Here is a 9,053-nt window from a genome sequence, read left to right on the forward strand (position 1 = left end):
GTTAATGTCGCCTATGTTAATAATGCACACACAGCAAAGAAAACGCAATTAACTGAATGTTTCACACAACTATCACGACTCTGCTATCTATAAAAGGGGTCAAATATGAAAATTCACAGCAAACAAACAATAAGGAAGAAAAAGAAGAGGTAGAAGAACAACACAAAGAAGAGGTGCAAAATGAGAAGTAGAGTGGGTAAAGGAAGAGAAAATAAGAGGAAGAAGAGATGAGAAAAGGGGAAGGTTTTCTTTCAGAGGTGAGCACTGCACTGAGAGTTGAGGAAAGACCAAATGGAGATGGTGTAATGATGGTGAGCAGAGAGAAAGAGGACAGCAGGGTGGAAGAATAAAGAAGACACAGAATAGGTCATTTATCATATTATGAATCACAGTCTCTCTGAGACACACATAGTGTTCGGCCTATGTGAGCACAACAGTCAATCTCAACATAAAAGAAGAGGGAGAAATGCCAGTCAATGTCCTCAATTCCATCTTTCCAGAGGAAGAGCAGGGATAACTATAAAAAAGAGACATTTTATCAGAACAGATGGAAAAAGGTCTTTACTGTGGATTTCTAAGATAAATGGATTTCAATCATGGAGTTGTGTGTCTATAGCTGAACATGTTATGGATTGAATAGAGAACACATCTATTGCTTTGATATTCATATTTAATTTTAATAAATGCATTCTCAGAAAATAATATGTTGCTTCATTGTGCTGTGAAATTTAATTGTTCTGCAAATTTGAGTGTCTGTTTCTACGGCTGTGTGAATTGTTTTGAGAGCACGGATTATAGTTTGGAGAAAATTATAAAATTGAAAAAAGTGAGTTCCTAATTATTATTATTATTTTTTTTCGATTCCCAGAACTTTCAGCCATCCAAAGCGCTTGTGGTGTATGATAAAGCCGATTCTAAATGGTACGCACCTTGAGAGTGTGTTTGAGTGGAGGGAGGTTGCATGGGGAATATTCTGATTTGGTAACAATAAGAGAACACAAGAACAGTCATCTGTTTTCTTGATCTGAGGTTCACCACAGGACAGTAGTTTAGCATGAAGAACAATCTTTCTTTCTTTCTTTTTCTTCCTTTCTTCTTTCTTTCTTTCTTTTTTCTTTCTTTCTTTCTCAATGAAGTATGTCTTGGCTTTAGTGTGTGTTTGACCTCTGCTTACCCAGTACGCTGTCTAATGAGAGCTATAGACCTTGGGTCACCCTTTCTAAACCCCCTGCCACTAATCAGCACGTGGCAACTCACCCCAGCAGCTGTCCTTGGAGAGAGCTTAAGAACAGTTCAGGACCAATAGTGAATCAAAAATGTTTCAAAATCACACACAGCTTGCAGATCAGAGAAGATTTCAACATCACGTGTCTGAAACAATTAATCATAAAAAAAAAAGGCATGCGCACATATATCTATTTCTCTCTCTCTCTCTCTTGTTCTGTAATACATGAGTGTGTAAAGGTTGATTCCTGATTCAGCATGTTTCTACTGGCACAGTGTCTGCTGTCCTTGCATGAGATAACAGCTCTCTATCTATAAAGAACTGATAAACTCATAAACACAGTTATCTACCAAGCATACACAACCTAAAGAGTTATATGTTCTAAATGCAGTCGTTATGATTGAACTAAGTCAAAGATAATAATAAAAAAATCCAAAAATTCAGTTCATGTTATACACACAGAAGCATCAAGCACCATACACAAAATGCAGCAAGGCTCAGGAATCAGGGAGCTTCATGATGAACGCAAACTGCTCCATCTCACCACTAGATGGAGATGTTGTTCTATGTCACTAAAACAGCGGCGTCCCAAATCTCTCCACTGCAATTTTACCCTTTTTAGATCCTTTTTGTGTGGATAAACAGTGCACAGAGATGATGAAATACATCTGCTGGGTGAATTATCTTTCAGCGCCTGAGCCAAAAGGGAGCTGGACTGGACTTTTGAGTCAGATGGGCATTGGCCATGTGGCCATTTTGAGGTGAATGATCTACGAGGATGATTTTTTTGTTGTTGTTTTCTGTCTTGAGTAAAATAAATAGGCCAGACATTCCTACTGTGTGCACAGTATATCATAACTTAATTCTCCCAGACTTCAAATTTGAAGTTAAACCCACTCTTTCAAATTACATTTGACACTCACAAGTGCAGAATTACATGTTGCACTAGGTCCTAGAACTTTTAATAAAAGCTCTATTGTCAGAGCCGTATCCTTGCGGGTCATGCCATGTGGTGCTGATGCATCGCGGGTGACCCAAGTTCAAGTCCTGGCTCGTGAGGTCCTTTCCCGATCCCATTCCCACTCTTCTCCCTCTCTTTTCCTTTCACCTCTCAACTTTCCCTATCCCAGTAAAAAGCTAATTAATTAAATGCTACAAGAAATGATGTTGTATTGCAGAGGATTTTTTTTTTGTTGTGTGTTAATGTGTGTCTAAGGATCCTCACCACAGTGGCATCAGTGGGCACAAGAATTAACATACTTCTGCATTTGCTAATGGTTGTTCACAATCTCTTCCCTTCTGAGTCCATTTGAACAGGTTTCATCCAACTAAAAGTTGTTAGATTATAGCCAACCAAATCTTTGTCTTTCTCTATAACAGAGCAATCAAAACTAAAATAATGGATTTACTGGTGAAATAAATAATTTTCTTAATCAGTAATTTGGTATTGTTTTCCAATACAAATATTTAAGCATCCTTAAAATAATTTATACAGAAGCACTATAACAGAGTCTGGCCCTGAGTCTTAAAACAATACAATAGAGAGATGTGAACAATAGAAATTGAGAAGGATAAATAAATGCTATTTAACAGGGAAAAGGACTCTTTATGTCAAAATATGTGGGGCAAAATGTTTGTATCTACTCTCAAGAAAACCACAAAATTCTATTTAATTACATTTCATTATAGGCCTCCCACAGCCCGCCTCCACTGGGTGAGACTGAGGTACAATAGGAACACCAATAATTTCCTAATTAAATATTTTAACACAACAACTGCAAAAATAATGACTGTCAAACAGGTTTCCCAAACACTATCACTTACCACTACCAAACTCATTCCTTTGGTTGAGACAATTTTATGTTATGTTATGCTGAAAGAGCCACAGAATTTACACACTCTGGGAAATCAGCGGGGCCTGGGTAGCTCAGCGAGTATTGATGCTGACTACAACCCCCGGAGTCGCAAGTTCAAATCCAGGGTGTGCTGAGTCCAGCCATGTCTCCTAAGCAACAAAATTGGCCCAGTTGCTAGGGAGCGTAGAGTCACATGGGGTAAACTCCTTGTGGTCGCGATTAGTGGTTCTCGCTCTCAAATGGGACGTGTGGTAATCGCAGAGAGTAGCATGATCCTCCACATGCTTTGAGTCTTCTCAGTGTTATGCACAACAAGCGCAGGTTGGCGGTCTCAGAAGCGGAGGCAGCTGAGGCTTGCCCTCCTCCACCCAGATTGAGGCGAGTAACCGCGCCACCATGAGGACCTACTAAGTAGTGGGAATTGGGCATTCCAAATTGGGAGAGGGATAAAAGGGGAAAAATAACTAAATAAAAAACATCTGGCAAATCAAACAACGAATGGCTTACTTGAGTCCTTGTTTTTAAATTTGTCTTGTTTAAGCTGATGTTAACGTACAACACTTTGTTCTACACTGTTATTTTTAAAGTGCTTTATTAATATTTTTTTTTAATTTGACTTATGTCTTCTCCCTACTACATATTAAATGACAAAATATTACCTTTAAGTCAAGCTCTTTCAGTCACACACATGCTAAGACCAATCTAGTTTAGTTAATACATACAAGGGAATCTATGTGTTTAGTTTCTAGCCCCATGGAATAAAGAATGAGGGGCAGATGAGGTATAATTGTTTTAATCGTCCTTGTGATCTTTATCCATCAGCTGTTGCCCTGAAGGCTTCAATCTGACCTCTAAAGCCAAGCATACTCACACGCACTCACAGCTGCAGAAACAAACTACAGCACACATTTGGACAGAGTGAGCGGGTCCAAATACTGTACTTTTCTTCACCGCCCTCTCCTCTGAATAAAAATATTAGTGCAGATGATCTGTTTCAGGCCTGATACTGTGATCATGGACCTCAACATAGGAGGGAACTGTCATGTCATGCATTCTAAACCTGTGAATCACTAATGCAGAAAACAACCTGATCAGACTGGTTAACAGGAAGGGATTGCCTTGATGTATGTTTCTTGATTTCCCAAGAAAAATGAAGCTTTAAAGGGACCAGTAAAAACCTCTACAGTTATAACAGTAACTGTCATGTAACTGTTATTACAGTAACAGCAGTATACTCTTAAAATAACCTGTTTTTCAATTTGAAAAGGATATTTCACCCAAAAATGAAAATTCTCTCATTATTCAATTACCCTCATGCCATCTCAGATGTATAAGACTTATTCTGCAGAACTCAAACGAAGATTATTAGAAGAATATTTTTGCTCTGTTGGTCGATACAGTGTGAATGAATGTTGGCCAGAACTCTGAATCTCAATAAAGCATATAAAGGCAGCATGAAAGTCATCCATAAGACTCCAGTGGTTTAATCCATGTCTTCAGAAGTGATATGAAAGGTGTAGGTTAGAAACAGATCAATATTTAAGTCCTTTTTTACTATAAACCTCCAAATTTGACCAGCCCCGTCCAGTAGGTGGAAGTATGCATGAAGAATGCAATCTGCCAAAAACAAAAGAAGAAGAATGTGAAAGTTAAAGTGGAAATTTATAGTAAAAATGACTTAAATTTTGATCTGTATCTCACCCACACCTTTCATATCACTTCTGAAGATAATTTTAGATTTAACCACTGCAATTGTGGTTACCAAACACTTGCATTATGTTGACCTACTGCATGGGGTTCTCAACGGGGGCGGCACTGCCCCCCTTAGGGGGTGTTCAAAGGATGCCAGGGGGTGCTGAGAGCAAATTAGTAGAGAGGGGGCATTAGGTTACAAATGGTGGGCGTTTATCGTTATAATAATCAAATCTATCGTCAAGTTTCTCTTTTCATTAAAACGTTTATCTAGACTTGGAGTACATCAATTGGTTCTCAGTTATACAGGTTGGTAAGCATTTTTACCATGTCCGCGGTTCATCTGATTTTGAAGCCTAGCGATGCTTCTGAAGTATCTAGTTTTGCATCGTCAAATACACAGACGGAGGCACAACCTCAGCTAATGCACATGTATAGCTCTGTAGATGGATACTGCTCAATGGTCAGAGCATCACATCAGTAACTCATCAGTAACTCACATCAGAACCTCAATGTGACATCAACCTCAGAGACCCAGCAAAGCAGAATTGCAGCATTTCTTGAAATAATGCATATACTGTATATATCTTTTTTATTATTAAAAAAGGTAAAAACAAACAAACAAACCTGAAAACACATAACAGTTTTATACAATCATATTCACACATTTCTCAATACTGAGAATGCTTTTTCAAAACTCTTCATACTATCAGCACAACATCAGTGTATGTGGACTAAATTGTGGATCAGTTTTCATTGCTTTAATGCAAACTCCATTCAGTGACCACATCAAAATCATTTAATCTTTTGTCACTCACTCATAACTACCAGCAAAACGTAATGCAAAAGCAGCCTTTTTTTGCACTTGTTTGCATACTGTTTTCAATACTGTTAAAATGTGACAGAATATTGTGCCATAATTCTAAAATAAAAGTATACTGACATATATCCACAATCAAGATAAGTAAATAAATAAAAAAATAAAAAAGCCCTGCTGATTACAGTTATAGCGAACACCTGCCCAAGTGTTTTGTCTTCTCATTACCATTTTTACAAAAGAAAGTTTTTGGAACGGTACTTGTTGATCCAAGCATGGATCAACCAGTAGATAACAGAGAAAGAGGAGTTGGCTGGAGAAGGAGAGTGCAAATGTGTGGAAGAAGACCATTGAGGGGAAGACCAAGAACTGTAGTTTATGATGAGATAAGGGCTACTATTAGCTATCATGTGAAATCATGTCTATCTTTGAGAAATCTCCCACACTCAACAGTGGCATCCATAGAGCGAATATTTCAACAACAAAAAAAGGTAAGATATGTTTTCTGTAGGTGAACATAACAGATCTACATTACAGTGGACAGTATGATGTACTGTAAATTGAGATTGGAACTACTTATATGTATTTTTCATGCTGTGACTTTGTAACTTTTTTTTCATTGTGAGAAGACAATAATGAACATTTCCCCTCAGTGCATGATTGAGAGGATTTCTGACCCTGATCACATGATAAAAAACACCCTTAACCAGATTAGCATTAGCAGCATTTTACATGGTAATGAGATTAAAAAATACTTAAGTCCTAATTGTGCTGAAGGTGTTAGCATTAGCTCTGAGGGCATGACCCCCCCAAATGTTCAAGCCAAATCTACTCCCCTGCGTGCATGCATGTATGTGTGTTTTGTGTCTTAACCTTTGGAACTCAAAAGTAGTCACACTCATATAGAGCGTTTATAAACAATATGGAAGTATGCATCTAGCATGTGTCTTTGTTTAAAAAAAGGAGAGAAGGAAGTTTGGTGGTTGTAACAATGTTAATGTATGTCTGTATGCTTCACTGAAAAATTTGTATTAAGTTCTTGAATCAAGTCAAAACAAAACTCATGTGATTCGTAACTTCCTAGTTCTGACCTTTCTGCTGGTAAATGTCCCAATTTAGACATGATTTTACCCAACAATATTTCTCTCTTTATCCCAGACCAGAGCATCCAAAACCATAAGAAATGCTTTCTGTTTTGCTGAGATTTTAAATGTTTCATGCTGAGGAGAGAAAGCGAGAATAAGTTAGATAAATAATACACTTGCTGGGCATATAGTTAGAGGCAGGCCTGTGCTTGTACCTCATGACGACCAACTAAACAACAGAGCTGCTCACTGAATAATGAGACTGATTCAAGACAGTAACCTTTATACTTAAACCTACATCTTCACCGTAGTGCCCACACAAGCACTATAACACTCAGAGTCAGAACACACACTTGCTTCATGCTGTCTTATTACAAAACAATACAATTAAAAGATTGATTCAAGAGAGAGAAGGAGAGAGACCGAAGTGTTGAGCTGTCCAGATGCCTGACTAGAGTTTATCTGGCAGAAGAGGTGGGAATAGTCATGGTTAGGGAGCATGAGTGTGTGCTTCAAAGAGCATGAGATAGGTAACACTGGCAACAATTGTACTCTGACAGCAACTCTGTGATGACAGATAACATCATTAAATAATTGTGGCTTCATGCCACATCATGGGTTTAGTCAGTGGAATATTCAGTAGGAAGTGCTAATCCCTCTACAGTGACAAAAGAGCACAACAGTGATTGGCCATGTTTTCAGCTGCCTTGGTTCTGAATTGGAAGTACTTTATAAATTAATATATAAATACAGAAATAAAACAATCTTCAATGAAGAGTTCTAAGCCCTGAACCAAACATACCAGTTTTGAAAGGAATCACAACATTAAATTAGATGCATTAAAATGTATTTAAAAAAAAAAAAAGATTTACATTTTGGACTATTCTCACCCAAAACCAACTGGATCACTTCTAAAGACAATGATTAAACCACTGGAGTCATATGGGTTACTTTTATGCTGACTTTATCTCCTGTTTGGAGCTTCAAAGGTCTGATCACAATTCACTTGCATTGTATAGACCTACTGTGCAGAGCTGAAATATTCTTCAAAAATGTTTGTTTGTGTTCAGCAGAAGAAAGAAAGTTATACACATCTTAGATGCCATGAGGGTGAGTAAATAATGACATAATTGTCATTTTTGGGTGAACTATCCTTCTGTTTGAAATCATATCAATGGATGAAAGTACTGTATTCACATAACAGATAAAACATATTGTTGTCATGTAGTAATGCAAATGACCAGAAAATATTTGTTTTTTAACATTATATGAAAACCCTACCACCTGATTGGGCCTGATACGTTTGTGTTCCTTTTGCATAGTTAAACCATGCTGTTCAGTTTGTTTTCAGGCCTTGCCAGCTTGACCTGTGGCAGTTACTGTCATATATTTATCTGAACCAATAAAGGAATCAGTGGATAGAGGGCAAATATGCTGAAACTGTTTGTATGAAAGGCAGAAATGTGCTTTTACTTCTCTGTAAATCCTGCCAGGGCAATAGGTATTGTCCTGTTTTTACTATAAGCAAGGGCGAAGCATCTTACAAGCAAAGTAAGATATTTAAAGCCTTTATTTGATATAATTTTGATGATTATGGCTTACAGCTTATGAAAACCCCAAATTCAGAATCTCAGAAAATTAGAATATTGTGAAAAGGTTCAGTATTGTAGGCTCAAAGTGTCACACTCTAATCAGCTAATTAATCCAAAACACCTGCAAAGGGTTCCTGAGCCTTTAAATGGTCTCTCAGTCTGGTTCAGTTGAATTCACAATCATGGGGAAGACTGCTGACCTGACAGTTGTGCAGAAAACCATCATTGACACCCTCCACAAGGAGGGAAAGCCTCAAAAGGTAATTGCAAAAGAAGTTGGATGTTCTCAAAGTGCTGTATCAAAGCACATTAATAGAAAGTTAAGTGGAAGGGAAAAGTGTGGAAGAAAAAGGTGCACAAGCAGCAGGGATGACCGTAGCCTGGAGAGGATTGTCAGGAAAAGGCCATTCAAATGTGTGGGGAGCTTCACAAGGAGTGGACTGAGGCTGGAGTTACTGCATCAAGAGCCACCACACACAGACGGGTCCTGGACATGGGCTTCAAATGTCAAACGTCTTACCTGGGCTAAAGAAAAAAAGAATTGGTCTGTTGCTCAGTGGTCCAAAGTCCTCTTTTCTGATGAGAGCAAATTTTGCATCTCATTTGGAAACCAAGGTCCCAGAGTCTGGAGGAAGAATGGAGATGCACACAATCCAAGATGCTTGTAGTCCAGTGTGAAGTTTCCACAGTCTGTGTTGGTTTGGGGAGCCATGTCATCAGCTGGTGTTGGTCCACTGTGCTTTATTAAGTCCAGAGTCAACGCAGCCGTCTACCGGGACATTTTAG

The sequence above is a fragment of the Xyrauchen texanus genome, chromosome 2 (genome assembly GCF_025860055.1).
Source record: "Xyrauchen texanus isolate HMW12.3.18 chromosome 2, RBS_HiC_50CHRs, whole genome shotgun sequence".
NCBI lineage: Eukaryota > Metazoa > Chordata > Actinopteri > Cypriniformes > Catostomidae > Xyrauchen > Xyrauchen texanus.